The 17,408-nt window shown below is 44.7% G+C and overlaps 1 protein-coding gene across 2 annotated transcripts in view; it reads right to left on the bottom strand.

The window, feature by feature from the left end:
* Window positions 1-17,408, bottom strand: part of KCNIP4 (potassium voltage-gated channel interacting protein 4) — a 444,168-nt gene that overhangs the window by 369,318 nt on the left and 57,442 nt on the right. The window contains exon 1 of one of the 2 annotated variants that reach the window (XM_074991762.1): window positions 8,335-8,405. The exons of the other annotated variant lie outside the window; for it this stretch is intronic. The gene's annotated coding sequence lies outside the window, so the exon portion shown is untranslated. Of the gene's footprint in view, window positions 1-8,334; window positions 8,406-17,408 lie in introns of those variants that run through there. 2 annotated transcript variants of the gene reach the window in all.

Genomic DNA, 17,408 nt, shown 5'->3' on the forward strand with positions numbered 1-17,408 from the left:
AAAGCTGATATAGCTGCGAGGTGGACCTTTAGCAAGGATAGAGAGAGCCCATCTCATTTGAGGTCCAGCAGGTATTCTAGAATTATAGTTATAGGGACGTCAAGAGGAGCTAACTGTTTGGCAGAGTACCAGGTGGTAAAGCATGTCCATTTCCGTTTGTAAGTCCTCTGGGTGGAGGTCCTTCGGCTACACTTTAAGACTTGTCTTACTCCCTCCGTACACGTGCTCTCTAAGGGGCTGAGCCCTGGATTAACCATGCTTGTAGGCGGAGTCCCTGAGGGTGCGGGTGCACTATGGACCCCTGAGCCTGCGTGAGTAAGTCCAGCGCTACTGGTAGGGGGAGTGGTGGACGATCCGACATGTGCAGAAGCAGGGGAAAACTATTGTTGTCAGTCCCAAGTTGGAACTATGAGTATCATGCGAGCTCTCTCCCTTCTGGCTTTCTGCAGAACCTTGTGGATAAGTGTTGTGGGGGGAAATGCATAGAGTAGAGGGCCCTTCCATGAGATCACGAAGGCGTCCCCCAGGGACCCCCGCCTTATTCCTGCTCTGGAGCAGTACTGAGGGCATTTCTTGTTGCGCTGGGTGGCAAACAAATCGACTTGGGGAAACCCCCAGGTGCAAAATATGCATCGTAGCAGGTCGGAGCAGATCTGCCATTCGTGCATGAGTGCAAAGCGCCTGCTCAGTTGATCTGCCTTCACGTTGTGGGCGCCCGGCAAGTACAAGGCTTTCAACGTTATGTTGTTGGCAATGCACCAATTCCACAATGGGACTGCTTCTGCGCATAGCGCACGGGACCGTGCCCCTCCTTGTCGATTGATGTAGAACATGGTGGAGGTATTGTTGGTATTGATCCCGACTACTGTGCCGTGCAGGTATTTCTGAAAATGTCTGTATGTGCTGAACACTGCTCTGAGCTCCAGTATGTTTATGTGCAGTGTCTGTTCTGTGGGGGACCATAGCCCTTGCGTCACCTTGCTGCCAATGTGCGCTCCCCATCCTATGTGGGAGGCGTCGGTTGTAAGAAAAATAGAAATTTGTGGTTGGTGGAAGGGCACTCTCACTAGCAGGTTCTTGGGATCTGCCCACCACGCTAGCGACTTCCGTACCTCTGTCATGGGCGATACTACCCTGTGGACGGTATGGGCTGCCGGTTTGTAAACACTCGCCAGCCAATGCCGCAGGCTTCGCATGTGTAACCTGGCATTCTGTACCACAAAGGTGGCGGCCGCCATGTGCCCCAACAGTTGCAGGCATGTTAGGATTGGCACCGCGGGGCTGTACATAATGACTTGCACCAAGGATTTGATGGTGTGGAAGCGGGCGTCGGACAGGTATACTCTTGATGTGATAGAGTTTATGCACACCCATATGAACTCTATATCTTGCGTGGGTTCGGTCTTTGACTTTGCAAGGTTGATAACTAGGCCCAGCGAAGTAAACATGTTCGCGGTGACGCATATCATGCATAGGACCTCTGCCTTTGAGGCCCCTTTCAGTAGGCAGTCATCCAGATATGGAAAACTAAACACGCCCTGCCTGTGCAGGTAAGCTGATACCACTTCCAGGGTTTTGGTAAAGACTCTGGGTGCCAAAGATAGGCCGAATGGAAGAACCCTGTTTTGGAAATGCTCCCCGCCAACTGTGAAGCGGAGGAAGCGTCTGTGTGCCGGGTGAATTGTTATATGAAAGTAAGTGTCTTAAGTCGAGGGCTGCAAACCAGTCTCCATTGTCCAGTGCCGTAAGTATGGAGGCAACTGTAAGCATCTGGAAGTGCTGCTTGCGCAAGTATTGGTTGAGGCCCTGTAGGTCCAAAATCAGCCTCCAGCCTCCTGTTTTCTTCTCTATTAGGAAGTAGCGTGAGTAAAAACCTTTCCCTTGGAATTGTTCCGGCACTCTTTCTACTGCCCCTATGAACATGAGGTGATCTACCTCCTGCTTCAGCCTCGCCTCGCGAAAAAGGTCCCTGAGAAGAGGCCGGGTGGGAGGTTTCGTCGGTGGTAGTGACTGGAAGGGGATCATGTAACCCATGGCTATAATTTCCAGCACCCATTTGTCTGTTGCGATATTTTGCCATTGGGAGTAGAACGGTTTGAGGCGATGATGGAACATGAGGTGAGAGTGGCATTGAGCGATGGTGTTGATAGTGCAGTCCTCGACATACCCGTCAAACTTGCTGCCTCTGGGCTTGCCCTGAGGTTGTGCGACTTTGTTGAGAATGTTGCCTGGGGACGCTGTACTGTTGCTGCTGTTGATGGCGCCCTTGTTCATAGCCTCGCTGATATTGTGCGCGTTGTGGTTGGTAAGCGTAGCATCTTTGCTGAGGATAGAATTTCTTTTTCTTGTATGGAGGAGTGTAGATACCCAAGGTCTTAAGTGTGGCCCTCGAATCTTTGCTAGAGTAGAGGACCGAGTCGGTTGAGTCTGCAAACAGCTTTTGCTTGTCGAAGGGAAGATCCACGATCTTTGCCTGTAGATCTCTGGGGATACCAGACATCAGGAGCCAGGATTCCCTACGTATTACCACTGCTGCGGCTGTTGAGCATGCCCCTGTGTCCGCCACGTCCAGGGCAATCTGAACTCCCATTCGTGAGGCTGCGTAGCCCTCCTGGATGATCACCTTTAACACTGGCTTCTTGTCCTCCAGGAGGGAATCGCTGAGAGAGGTGAGTCTAGAGTAATTGTCAAAGTTATGGTTTGATAAACGTGTCGCGTAGTTTGCCATTCTCAGTAATAAGGTAGAGGAGGAGTAGATCTTCCTGCCGAACAGCTCTAATTTCTTAGCATCTTTATCTGACCCCCCTGATTTGTACTGAGGCGTCTTCAACCTCTGCTGGGACAATTCGACCACCAAAGAATTGGGCTGTGGGGTGGCTAAACAGGAATTCCATGCCCTTGGCTGGGATGAAGTATTTCTTATCTGCCCTTTTATTCGTAGGCAGGATAGAGGCTGGAGTCTGCCATATGTTAGTGGCTGACTGCATAATGGCTTCGTCCAGTGGGATAGCGATTTTAGATGAAGCCGGGGGTCTCAAATTTTTCAGGAGTTTAGGATGCTTCTCCTGCACCTCTGCTATTTGCATGTCCTGCGTGTATGCTACTCTTTTGAACAGCTCTTAGAATTGTTTAAGGTCATCCGGAGGGGAGACATCCCCGGGGACAATTGCCTCATCTGGGGAGGATGAGGAGGAGCCGCTGGGATAAACCTCCCTCAAGTCCTCTGGCTCCTGAGTTTGCTGGTATGCTTGCTCCTTCGTGGGCTGTGAAGGAAAGTCTTGGGACTCTGGGCCTAATTCCCCCTGGGACAGCTGTGTTCCTCTCCCAGAGCGAGGGTGTACACGGGGGTATTGGCGAGGAGTGGGAGGGGATCTGCCCCTGGATCTAGACCTCCGATGTTGGTGTTCAGTATGATGAGGACGGCCATAACAACATGGACAAGGGCCCGGTGATGGAGATCTGGACCACGATTGGAGAGTGTACCCCTGATGTCTGGGAGAGTGGGATCTCCGTGATGACATTGATAATGGTGAAGCTGGTTTGTGATAGTACTCATCGGGATCCATGCCCAAAAAGGGTGAAGGTGGCCTGAGCCAAGGCGAAGGTGGTTGGAGGAACGGAGAGGGAGGTCCGAAATAGGCCAGTGGAGCTGCCGCCCGGCAATGTGGCGTGTGTATCTCGGGGGGGGGGGGGGGGGGCGGGGGGGGGGCGGGGAGGGCTGGGTGATAATGGCATTGCAGCCATTTCTGGAGATGGACTGAGGTGCCGGGATTTGGCTCTAGCTTTCCTCCGCCCCTGCAGGGTGGGCGCCACCCCCTCCCGTGCTGGTGATCTCGGCCCCACTGTCGGTGCCGCGCTCAGTACCGTCATAAGCGGTGCCACGCGGGTGGCTTCCTCCGGCGCAGCTGGGCCCCATGCTGGGTGCCCCTGCGCCATGAGATCCAGTGCCGCATGAGGCAGCGCCGCCGATTCCGGCGGTTGCCGCGCTGGCACCCGCGGCACCCTCAGTGCCGACTGCTGAACAGCCGGAGGCCCGGCCCCGGCCATGTGTGTAACCACGCTGCCGCTTTCATCAGCCCTCGGTCCAGGGCTCTGCGTTCTGCTCGTCCTGCTCGCTGAAACCGCCAGCAAGGATCAAGCCGGGGAGAGTTTCCTCTTCTTTTGCACAGAGGGGGTCAAAGAAGCCGCCTTCCTTTTATGCGACCCAGAAGGCCCTTCTGTGTGAGGCTTCTCCAGCGGCTCAGGCAGAAGGGCCTTATCAAACAAGATCATTTTGAGCCTCATCTCTCTGTCCTTCCTGGCCCTGGCTGTAAGCTTAGAGCAGTGCGAACACTTCTGGGCAACATGGGACTCCCCAGGCAACGAATGCACTTACTATGCCCATCAGAGGTCGGCATAGCCTCGCGGCATGACTCACACTTCTTAACCCCAAGGAGGACATCGCGGTGAATCTTTACTGTTAATAGGGTACTTAGCCGCTAATCAGTGCGTTCTACAACCCAAATAACATTCACGGCCTTCAGGGTAGCGGACGGCTTAACCAGCCTTCTTTGTCCGCTCCTCTTCCTTCCGTTCCTCTTCTCTCTTACTATTTTGTAAGGTTTTTTTTTTTTCCTTTTTTTTTGTATAATAGTAAAAACAATGAGCTAACAAGAAAGAACAACTATCTTATCTGTCTCAGGCTTTAGAGGCGGAGCGGATTCTGTCTGCAGCTGTTGGCAGTTGAGAAGGAACTAGTGGGGATCAGATTGCGCACATGACCGAGGGCACGCAAGGGAGCAGTGCGCATTGGCGCATGCGCAATCCAGAGGAAACTGCTAGAAGAACTCCGATCTGCGGTGCCGGGCAAGCCCGACACCTACTGTGGAGCACCCACGGGGACCACTCAAAGAAGAAACCAAAGTTATTCGCGCCAAAATCTTAGGCTCTAACCTTAAGAAAGGAAATTTAGGTAGCAACACAGCACGTCACCTAAATTATTTCCTTCATTGGCTCACCAAAATCACCCCACTTTCATGAAGGGAGGGGGAGGTCCGGAAGGTTTTATAGACCCTGCCCAACCGGCGCTCAAGGAGGTAGAAGCACACGTATGCCCCCAGCGCCGGTCAATCAGACTGATCACCTGTCTGACCACCTCCCCTGGAACCCCAGGCGCAACTCAGGCCTCGCAACCGAATCCATTGCAACGCGTAATGTTTCTGTTAATAAGTATTGGACTAGTAAGTATAATGTTTTGGTAGAATAGTAAGTTTCTGTTCACAGTTAAAGAAAAGGTTTAGTAATATTAATAGTGTAAGTCATTAACCATAAACCTGTTTAGTAATATAGTAAGTATAAACCAATAACTGTAAAACCAAACAGAATTGTGGTAAGAGTGAGCTAATAGCTGTAAAATCCACTTACCATCTCAAGTGTCCTATTCACTTAATAAACAATACAGTTGTAATTTCCAAAAGTATCAAAATCAATTATTAAACAAGAAGGGGGAGGGAGTTAATGAATGACACTCAGCTCAACCCCTGGGCCACTTTGTCTAATTACTGGGACCTAGAAACGCCTCAGGGAGTTGTGGTTTTCCTGGTGGGTGTAACTTTATTCATTTTATTAAATTATCCTTTGGAGACCCCGATTGTAAAGTGCAGGCCCCTCCCATATCAGTTTCCTCCCGAGGACCGCCTGAACCCTAGGGGGCGCTACACTCCCTACCCCAGATCTTGAGAATCAAGAAAGGTTGTTTGTGGAGCTCTGACCCGCATTCTTTCTTTTGAAGGCACCTGGAACTGGGCTGCTAACTCCCACAGGTGCTTTTCAAAATCCCACTCATTAATAGTAAGTCTAACAACCTCATTTTATTGGATTAACTATACAGTTTTACACATGGTAGCAGTGATGCAGAGCCATACTGTAGATGCTATGGTATGAAGAGTCACAAAAAGTTGATTTACTTCTGACCACAGTACAAGATGCATCTAAAGAGCGGAATGGTACCCAATGCCACCTTAATAAGAATGGGATCAGTAAATCAGGGGCAAGTGGCATCAACTTATCTTTAGCTCTTATTCCCAAAAAGTTATTTTTTTCTGGTTGGTTGCGACACTGACTATCTCAAAGAATCCTGGAGTAATCCCTGATGCATTCATTTAAGCACCCTCCAAATATCACTGAAGAGTATCACACACACACCATCTGCTGAATATTTTCACCTGAACAAAATCTTTAGGAACCATGTGATGGTAAACGTAAGCAAAGCAGACCCTAAGCAAAATTTTAGGTTATACTAAAGGGAAAAATGACAACAAAAAATCTAATGCCATTCTCTAGATCATTAAGTATGTATTCACCTTGGATACTGTTCCCATTTCTGGCTAATCCATCTTAAAAAGAAAGTATGAGGATCAAAAGAAATGCAATCGAAGTAATTATATACACGCTAAATGGAAATAAAGGGTTAGGTCTCTCTACTCCTGGCTGGAGAGGATTACCTGGGAGCAAGACAGAAGAATATCAGATAATAATCAGAACTGCAAAGATTAATTAGATGCTCCTACTTAACCTTTCCATAATACCAGAAAGGAACCAAATAGAACAAATTTAAGATAAAACGAAATATTCTATTTTGTGCACACAATGCAGAATCTTTGGAATTTACCTATGACAAGACAGGATCAACATTCAGAGAGGGCAGTGGCCACTGGTGAGCAGGATCAAGGGCAGGAAACAGCCAGGCTCACCCCCTCAAGCCCAGGGAAGGACCAGAACAACATTCTCTGCCCCACGGAGTGGCACAGCTCTAAGACAGCACAAGCTACAGCAAAGTGGCTCTAGCTCATGTGGGTCTCAGGCCCAGCAGCTCCAGGGCAGGGGTGGAACTGCCCCCACCTACTCACCAGAAGTGCTGTAACAATGACTGTAAGCGTGGGGGTGGCAGGTGTTTGGGGAGGGGTTGGATGTGCCCCTCGCACACACCTGTGTCACTCAGAGACGATTAAATAAAAGTAAACTTATATTGAGTAGAGGTATCTGCAGCCACTTTAAAGAGAATAAGAATACATAAGCATCACTGGCCTTGAGTATTTTGGTAGATAAAGCAGGAGCTCAAAAAAAAAACAAAAACCCACCTGTTAAGACAATTGTGTCTTTTGAGGTTTATTGCAGCCACTTCTGAAAATATCTGTCTCTGGCTATAGCACTAGCTGGCTCACTGACCTGACTCAGCATGGCAGTTCCTCCCTCTGGCTCTCTCTGTGCCAGCAGACTTGTGAGAAGCCAGTCCTGACCTTGTGGCACTTACCAGTAAAGCCACACTTTAGTATCAGGAAAGTTAATACAGGTTTCACTCACTTTTTCCTGATAGAGACCTGGGTATTATGGAATCCTGATTCCAATAGAAAGCTGCTCTTTCAGAGCAGGACCCCCAGATAGGGTAATGAAGCAAGTTTGCATAAACTTTTGGCATGACAAAATTTATTTGGCCAATGCTGGCTAGGAGCTGTGGCCATGTAAAGACAGAGTAGCAAAAGCTGAAGCTGCAGACAGATTCACTGCTGCCTCTCCAGGGGAAGACAAAGTGGTGACACCTTCTCCCTGGGAGCAGCAAGGATCAAGGCACTGACCATAACAAAGTGGGAAGGAAATGGAGAAAACCCTTTCAGTTGTGCCTGCCAATTCTCAGCAAGCATGCTCAGAAGCCCCTAACCATACCACCCTGCTGCAGAGCAGAAGCCACAAACTGCTACCCAGTGGGGAGGGCTTCCTGAACAGAATGCTAACTGCAAAAGAACCATATGTGGCTCACAACCTATGGTTTGATCACCCTATCCTATTTTCCAAATAAAAAAAGAAAAATATCATATGGAGACCCAGAATTTAATCACTGTGGGTTTTCAGCAAGGATTGCAGAATCAACCTCCCCTTAGTCAAGTTAAAAAAAAAAGTAATTCATTTTCTAATTAATTCCAATGCTAATAAAATCTTACAACACAGAACAGCTTAATTTCCACTATATAAGGCTACTTCACAATCCATACACTCTTCATACTATTATACATAAACATAAATCAAAGAAAAATTCAACTCTAAAACAGATGTAAGAAAGTAATGCACACTTTGAAAAGCTTAGCTGCAGCTTGTTAGTCTTTATCCACTGACCACATACAGTCCAAGTTAAAAGCACTGCAAAATACTCTCTCCCACTCTTGCTTGTATTGCAAAGGTCCATCAGCTACTCCCTTGCTCGGGTGGATAGGGGGAGAAGGACGTCGTGAAGGGAACGATAACAATGAAATAAAAATAACCAATGCCACCCTATGTTGCTGAAAAGTTAACAGCACTAACCTGCAAAATGCTTCCAAGTTAGGAGAAGCCTTCCACTCTCAGCTTCTGTCACATGGCTGCTTGTGAAGCAGCTGCACTCACTAATGGCCCTGAATAGGGCCTGTGAGCCCTGGAATAGGAAACATATTGAGCATGTCCAAAACTACCATACTAAATTCCAGAAACTTCGGGGCATGGAATGCTAATTGTGCACCTGCTACCACTAACACTCTTAAAGTGATATCTTCTCCTTAGTCATGTGGGTTGCATTTACAGCCCCCATCCCAGCAGCAGTTACTAAGTCTAGCAGAATTCACTATTAGACGTTCAATAGTTATTTTGTGCTCAGCTACAAAGCAGTTGAAAACGGATATGTACAAATCAGTACTAGAGACTTTCATTGAATAGCATTACAGACAATGCTATTTAGACAGTAAAAAAGTGAAAGACAGTATCATTTTCATTTTTAAATGTGAACTATTCAAAAATATTCAGTGCTTTTGTCCCCCACAATTCCTCTGTTTCCTAAAAGTGTCATAGTTTGATCAGCTTTACTTCTTTGCCATTTATTACCTGCCTGTGAATGTCACATGGTGGTTCTTTTTCCCCCAAGAAAAAGAAGTCTGTAAAATTAGCCCTACAACTGCAATTTTAACAAAAAAAGAAGAGAACCCAAACCAAGAGAGAAAATGATTTGAAAAGAAAGATGGATCTTAACATATCGAGATCCCAGAAAACAGAATTTTGGCTTAATTCTAGAGAAAAGAAAAGCGACTAGAATGTATCCTGTTAGTTCGATTTTCCCCTCTTACTGCCCTTTGGTCATTCTGCTAGCAACACTTGCTGTCCAGATACTAACAGAGCCAGACATGTGCCATGAAGCCTCTTACTACAGGACAAGCCCAAGAGAGAAACCAACAGAACACCACTAGCCATCACCTACAGTCCTCAGCTAAAATCTCTACATCACATCATCAGGAATTTACAACCCATCCTGGACAATGATCCCCCACTTTTACAGGCCTTGGGAGGCAGACCAGTCCTTGCCCACAGACAACCTGCCAACCTGAAGCAAATCCTAACCAGCAACTATACACCACACCACAGTCACTCTAACTCAGGGACCCATCCATGCAACAAACCTCGTTGCCAGCTCTGCCCACATATCTACACCAGTAACACCATTACAGGACCTAAGCAGATCAGCCACACCATCGTGGGTTCATTCAGCTGCACATCTACCAATATAATTTATGCCATCATGTGCCAGCAAAGCCCCTCTGCTATATACATTGGACAAACTGGACAGTCTCTACGGAAAAGAATAAACGCACCCAAATCAGATATCAGAAATGGCAATATACAAAAACCCATAGGAGAGCACTTCAATCTCCCAGGCCACACAGTAGCAGACTTAAAAGTAGCTATCCTACAGCAAAGAAATTTCAGGACCAGACTCCAAAGAGAAATTTCTGAGCTACAATTCATCTGCAAATTCGACGCCCTCAGCTCAGGCTTAAAGAAAGACTGCGAATGGCTGGCTAAATACAGAAGCAGCTTCCCCTCCCTTGGTGTTCACACCTCCAGATCAACTGCTGGTAGTAAGCTGACTGAGCTAACCTTGTTATCCCCACCCTTGCTCTGGAGTATTTATACCTGGCCCTGCAGATTTCCAAGACCAGCATCTGATGAAGTGAGTCTGTGCTCACGAAAGCTCATGCTCACAACTTTTCTGTTAGTCTATAAGGTGCCACAGGACCCTTCGTTGCTGTTAACCTCCTGCAGTATCCAGATATCTGCCTTGATCTAGCCCAACCTCCCCCATTAAAATCAGTTTTCTCCCATTACCTTGATACTTACAAAACACTTTTGAGCTCAATGACTTTTATAAGATAAGGTCTGTAGAAGATGTAAAAATTCTGATTGTTGATTATTAGTCAACTTTCAAAGTTTTAGTGACTAAGCTAAGACACCAAATTTCACAGAACACTCTGAAAAGGCATGTTTCCGCCCCATCCAGTATCAACAATTCCGTGGTACCAATGCCAACATGCTCATTTTCCAGTTTATGAACAGAGAACCAGAGACAGGATCCAGACCACAAGTCACAATACAATTGGCATTTGAATGTGAACATTTATATTCTACTCTGGTTTTCAAAGGGAAGATGATACCCCAAAGATATGAAAATATTGGTTTTGCTGTATTTTTATGTCTATAGACTGAAAAATTGTAAATCTCCCTGTGGGCTTTATTAAGGTTGATATCAATTGTAAACACTTAGCAAAAATAATGTACATACCAATAAGATTGATAGAACAGTTCCTGTTTTTTAGATGATATAGCATATCGATAATAGCCAAACGTTTTCCTTCTAATCCCTTATTGGCTCATTAATAGCTTACTACAGATAACAAGTGACTTTCATGACAATCAGCCATATGAGTCCTCCCAGAAATTCTTGCTCATACTTTCCTAGAAACACATAGGGGAAACAAACCAGCTAGCATTTTGTAAAGCTGAGCTTAAGAAACAACATGAGTGAAGTACAGGTTGAACCCTGTCACCCAACACCCTCAGGCCACCACCTCTATTCCCCTCTTTTCAGCACTGGTGAGGACAAATCTGGAGTATTGCATCCAGTTCTGTTCCCTCTCCCATGGTATAGAAAGGATGTGACTGTATTGGAGAGGGTCCAGCAGAGGGCAACAAAAAAGATGAGGAGGCTGGAGCACATGACCTATGAGGAGAGGCTGAGGGATTTGGGCTTATTTAGTTTGCAGAAGAGAAGAGAAGAGTGAGGGGTGATTTAATAGCAGCTTTCTATTTCCTGAAGGGGGGGCCTCTAAAAAAGAAGATGGAGAGAGGCTGTTCTCATTAATGATGTCAGAATGAGGAACAATGGTCTCAAATTACAGAGTGGGAGGTGTAAATTGTGCGACAGTAACAGACCCAGGTTGCTAGCCCCAGGGATAGAACCTATAAGCACAGCATCTGACACCCTGCGCTCCACCACATGAGCTACAGGCCAACTGGCTCTCAGCTGAGGCTGTAGAGCAGGGACTTCACTCACCCCAGATGAGGTCTCAGCGCCTCTGGGTACTACATTTGGATATTAGGAAAAACTATTTCACAAGCAGAGTGGTGAAGCACTGGAATGCATTACCTAGAGAGGGGATGGAATCTCCATCCCTAGAGATTTTTAAATCCCAGTTTGACAAAATCCTGGCTGGGCTGATTCAGATAGGGTTGGTCTTCCTTTAGGTAGGGACTGAACTCAATTACCTCCTGAGGTACCTTCCACCCCTAGGATGCTATGAGAGAATTTTCCAGAGGTCAGTATTGTCTAGCACATTACCAACACTTCCACTGATTGCTGGGTACATGGAAGACATTTAGGGGTAAATTACAGCTAAATAACAGCACAGAACACTGAGAGTCAGAACTGGTAGCTGGAAACAAACTTTATGGGACCACAGGAAACTTGGCCACACCCATGAGCGATCATCCAGCTAACTAAAATCTTGCTGGATTAAGGCTGTTACCAGATGAGAGAACTCAGGATTAGAGAGGATCAATCTGTAATGCGACTGTATAATATCTTGTGAAATTTAATTTCTGTGTTTTCCCCTAGAGAGTCCCCAAGCCTGCCAGAAAATTATGAAGCCTTCCACTAGTAGGTCTGCACAGCTTTCTTCTAGTATGGCATTCAGGTTTCCCTGTATGATCCCTGGGTCATGCAAAGAACTCACATGGCCTCAGCACTGCCAATAGTTCTGTGCAGGCAGACTTTTTTGCCTACGAGGAGTCCATTGCAGTATCAAAACCCTCAGCTCTGGTTTCCCTGGAGTTCTCATCTCAATGTCTAGGATGATGTTGTTACACTTTATTAGGGAACCTGAATCATGCGTGCAACCAGGGCTGAAAGGTCTATGTGACAAATTCAGATATTGCGTATGGAGTTGAGAGAAGTAGTGTACAGCAATGTTAACACGATCTGATGGCTGTTTGATCTATGCAACAAGTTATAGTTTCAAGATCAGGTGACCACTTTCCATTCACCAACCTCACACACAGACACTTTGTAAGCAGTGGCAGCAGAGAGGCCCAACAACAAGCAAAAGCATGTACTATCTTCTCAGCCCCAGAAGTGTTTTTTTTTTAATTTTTTACCCTCCTCACCCAGGATTATCATGGCAGCACACTGGTGGAACTAAGGAAAGCCTGAAGTGCCTGGCATCTATTATGTGACTGAAGAAAAACTTCATCCTATATAAATTGAGCTCTGCACCATTCAAGAGTACTAAATTCAAAGCATAACTGAACAGGAAAATTTGTTTTCCTATACTTGTTTTCCTCTCGTTTCTGGGAGAGATTTCTATTTTATCATCATCTCATTCTTGGACTATTACACTTTTTGGGAGATTGTTAAAATTAATTCCTCCCCTTTAATCAGTTCATTTATATTCCAAAAATGTACATCTGAATCAGATTCATGTTAATTTGTTCTTTAGTTCTGATCACTCTAAGCCCTTTAAAACCAGCCTTTATTTAAAATTCACATTTGTTGCACTTGAAAGAGTAGGGATTGATTTATATCATCCCTGGTTAGTTGTCTCATGTATGGAATAGAATATGTACATGTCTGGGCAAGCCAGAAGTCTCTCTCAGATTGGTTTGCAATCCTCAAATGTGCGGAAACACAAGCCTTTGACTTTTATTTACCTGTAAATCTTAAAATAGTCTCAAAAGTGATTACATGCTTCAGAGAATTAGTTATAACCAGCATGAAGTCTGCTGACACATGGCAACAATACTAGCACCAATTTTGGAGACATTTTCCTGGCATTATATAAAAGCACTAAATCATGCTTCTTTAAAAAAAAAATCCACATCCGGCCTTCAGTTCAAAGTCTGATGGATTTTTCTAGTTTTGGTTTAGATACTTTCTAACTCTAGCAATTAGACTTACCTAGCTGAGGGAGAGTGGGAAAATAATTGAAAGGACCTACTAAAATTCATTAAGGAGCTAGATGTAAGAAAATGAAAATATACACAGATTAGTATTTTGCAGTAAAAATTAAGTGGCCCTGTCTCTCTTGAGGATTTCTCTTTGCAGAGGAGAATACTTTGCTAGCTGGATAAGTCAACTTTAGGGCCACTTTCCCAGGCAAAGGTCCTGCAGCATGGCTGAGAAATTCATAGCCCCAGATTTAGTGATTATTTAGCATTATGACCTAATGAATTTAGTTGGCTACTCATTCATCCCTTTCTTCATTCTGCCTCGTGGATATTGCTTTCCTCAAGAGCCCATTAACAAATGTGGTCATCAACCACACACAGTCTCCTTTTCTCAGTTGCATTATGAACCTGATACACTGCAGAAGCTTCCTTGCCATCGCTACTACCCCCTCCTGTTTTAGTCACTATTCCCACAATATTCAAATTAGAAATAAGCTCTTAATTTCCATGTTTCTTCCTGCTTGAAGATGACTGTGATTCTGGTTTTTGCACTCTTCCATCTACATCATTCAACAGTGAAATTATTCTACTTCCAAACCAGACCAAGATCCTTCCTTCTAAATCTTTAGTCTCTGTGCTCAGGGTGAACAGCTTCGCTTAGATCCACAAGTAGATAAACTATTAGGCTGGGTCTGCATGGCATGGCTTTCCCAGCATGTCCATGCTAATGAGCAGCCTCAAAATTGCAAATGGCTGCTCATTAGCATAGCTGCACAAGAGCTTGGTCTCGGCAAAGGGGGTGCCGTCTGTAAAGAGGCCGTGTGGACATGCCCCTACTGGCGAAAAGCCCCTTTGTCACCCGACCCTTATGCCTGAATGTCATTCTTCTCATGAATTTTTTCAGGCCATTTGCAATGTCAAGGCTGCTCATTAGCATGGAACTGCTGGGAAAGCCATGCCATGTAGACCCAGCCTTGAGGTGCAAGGCTGCTTTCCTCTGGCAGGATAACAGACCCATTGATACCCAGTAAAAGCTCTTATTACTGTCAAAGGGAATTCTGTGCATGGAAAATGGCAATATCAGACTCAGGGTTTCTGGAGCTATACACTGGGGGGTGAATAAAAAGCTAAAGGGTAGATTATTTTTATATTGCAGGAAATTTTATTTGCACTTAAGTAATCTGTGGTCAAATTCACTGGAGGCAGAAGTGACCATAACTCCACTGAAGATAGAGGATTTTAAAATGTATTGATCCTGCTATTACACTTTTACCTTTTATAAATTCTGATTACTGTACATCCCTGCCAACAATGGAGACCTACAAACTGGGGTCATGGCCAGAGAATACTTGTGATCCCCAGCTGATCCTTGGAGCTAATCACAGCCAACGTACACTGCAACAGCTTTCAGCCTTCTTTAGTATCAGAAGACCTCCCATAGAGTGACTTCAGACTTAATGAAGTACAAAAGATGGTTTAAAAGTAATCTCTACAAACTTCTTTATGAGATGTGGAAAAGCCTATTGGGAAAGAAAAACAAGAGGAGTCATAGACTTTTCCTTTTCATGTGCAAGGATTCTCGGTATGCTATTTTTGATACTCTGTTTGAGGGAGAAATAGACTAGAAATTAAAGAACAAGAGCTAAAGCAATGAGATCTAAGTGCTTATTTCTGGCCCTGACCTTACAAATGGTTCTGTGATTAGTTTTAGCTATGTAAGGAATTCCAGTCAGGTCACTGGGATCACTTGTGCTTAAAATTAACCATCTGGGAAAGCACTTGCAGGATGGATCAAGGCCCGTGTGTCTTAATCACAGGGATAATGGTAATTATGTACTAATAATTGTTTAGACCCAGTTTATTGAGGTTGATTTGTAACATTTAAGGCCAGAGAAGACTATTAGATCATGTAATATAGGTTTACTATATTACAAGCTTTTAAATTTTATTCAGTCAGCCCAGTATTGAGCCCAATAACTTGTATCCAAACAAAGTACATCTTGCACAAAGGCATGTCATCTTAATTGAAGACTCCAAGAAATGGAGAATCTACCATTTCCCTTGGCAGTTTGGTCCAATACTCGATCATTTTATTAAAAAAATGTGCGCCTTAATTCCCAGTTGAATTGGCCTGGCATTGTCTTTCAGCCAATCAATTCTTGTTATGCCTTTAGTACCCAGTATTTTCTTTCCCTGAAGGTATTAGTACACCATAATAAAATCACCACTCAATCTTCTTTGATGAGCTGAACAGATGAAGCTCTTCAAGTTTCTCAATGGACATTTTCTCTGGCCCTCAAATTATTTTTATATCTATTTTCTGTGTTCTAGTTTTTTTCCTATGTTCTTTTTAAAATATGGACAGACAGTACATATTTTTCTATTATGATACCTCACCAGTGTCATTCAGAGATGAAAATCACTATCCTGTTCCCTAACAACACCAGGAGCCAATCCCTACGGAACCCTGCTGGAAACATTTCCTATTAACAAAAGCACTTTTTAGATTTGTAAGCTAGTCAGTCCTTAATCCTTTTAACATTTGCTTTGTAGAGATTGTATGGTGTTAGCTTTTTAGATTAAATTGTCATGCAGTACTAAGTCAAACACCTTACAAAAGTCTGAATACATCAGAGCTATGCAGTTACCTTTACCAATCAACCTTATAATAGTCTTTTCTATCTATAGAAACAAGTTTGTCTGTTGAAAGCCATTTTTCGTAAAACCATATTGAATGGCCTTAAAATTAGGCCAAATTAAACTCAAACTTTTCCATTAATTTTTCCTGAGATTGATGTTACGCGAACTATCCTGGTGTTAACATGTTAGCTTTCTTGTCCTTTGTCTACTTTTGCATAGGATTATCACTCTCCCAATCTTTTGAAATTTCCCTAGTATTCCACAATTTGGACAATTAACACCAGGGTTCCAGCAATTTCCTTATCCAGAACTTTTAGGAGTCGAAGATGCAAGTTATCCAGGCCTGCCTATTTAATATTTACTTACCCCAATACATGTTAACATCCTCCTGCTTTACCAATTCACTGGAAAGAATGTCATTCTTATATGACACAGCTAGACCATCCTCTTTCTCGCCAAATACAGCGCAGAAATATGTATTGACTATTTCTGCCTGTTCTGCCTCATCAATAATTTTACCTGTTGCACCTAGTAAGGGCCTACACCCAGTGCTAGGATTTCTTTTCTTCCTAATATACTTAAACCACTTTATAGTCCTCAGTCCTTCCACTCATGCGCTAAGTCCCTCCCTTTCACGGTATCAGAGTTCTGCATATAGAAGTCATTTCCTTATATACATTTTTAGCCCCAACTCTGGGTTCCACAGTCCTTGCACCTCTTGCCCCAAGCCTTCCACTCTCCTTACCTTAGTAGAGGAGCTATGCCCACTCCACTGGCAGTTGGTTGGTGAATTCAATTTACCACAACACTGAGCTCCAACAACAGGGCCCTATAACCAGCAGCCAAAGCACACTCCTCACAACTCCTTTCAACTATATCCCTGGGCTTCTTTCCACCCAGCCCTTCACAGGCCTTCTCGCCCTAAAACCACTCTACATTAACCCCTTCATTTCAGGCCCCTTTCCTGAAATTCCCCAGTAGAATCCTAAACTTAGACTTTTGACCTTAATCAATTTAGTCCCTTCTTGGACTTGCCCTTTTATGCCTCTTATGTTCCCCTTGCTCTGGTCCTCCACTGAACACGTCCCAGTGCTCTTCAGTTGGAGGTGGCAGCAGAGGTTCACAAGTCAGGGCCCAAACCCTTCCCCCCCGCCCCCACACACATTGCTCACACTTATGCCTGATAAAAGAGAGTTATAGCTCCCTGGCTCCCTCTATACCATCAATCCTGGTTTAGATCCTGTGCTTTGATTCGGACTTATCAATGGAGCTTGCTTGACTCTCTGTGACTACTTCATCTTTCATAAGGCCTCCTACCAGACTTTTGTAATTCAGAGATCCTCTCAAAGATTATTCTCCCTCTAGATTTCTGTCTCAACTCTCTTGGTTTCCCTCATTAGCTAGTATCAGAGTAACTACAAATTACTTCACTTAGTCTATTTTCTGCACTGAAGTCTCTTACCTTATAGCCAGCACCTAGCTCTTTTCACAGC

Source organism: Carettochelys insculpta, chromosome 4 (genome assembly GCF_033958435.1).
Source record: "Carettochelys insculpta isolate YL-2023 chromosome 4, ASM3395843v1, whole genome shotgun sequence".
NCBI classification, from domain to species: Eukaryota; Metazoa; Chordata; order Testudines; family Carettochelyidae; genus Carettochelys; species Carettochelys insculpta.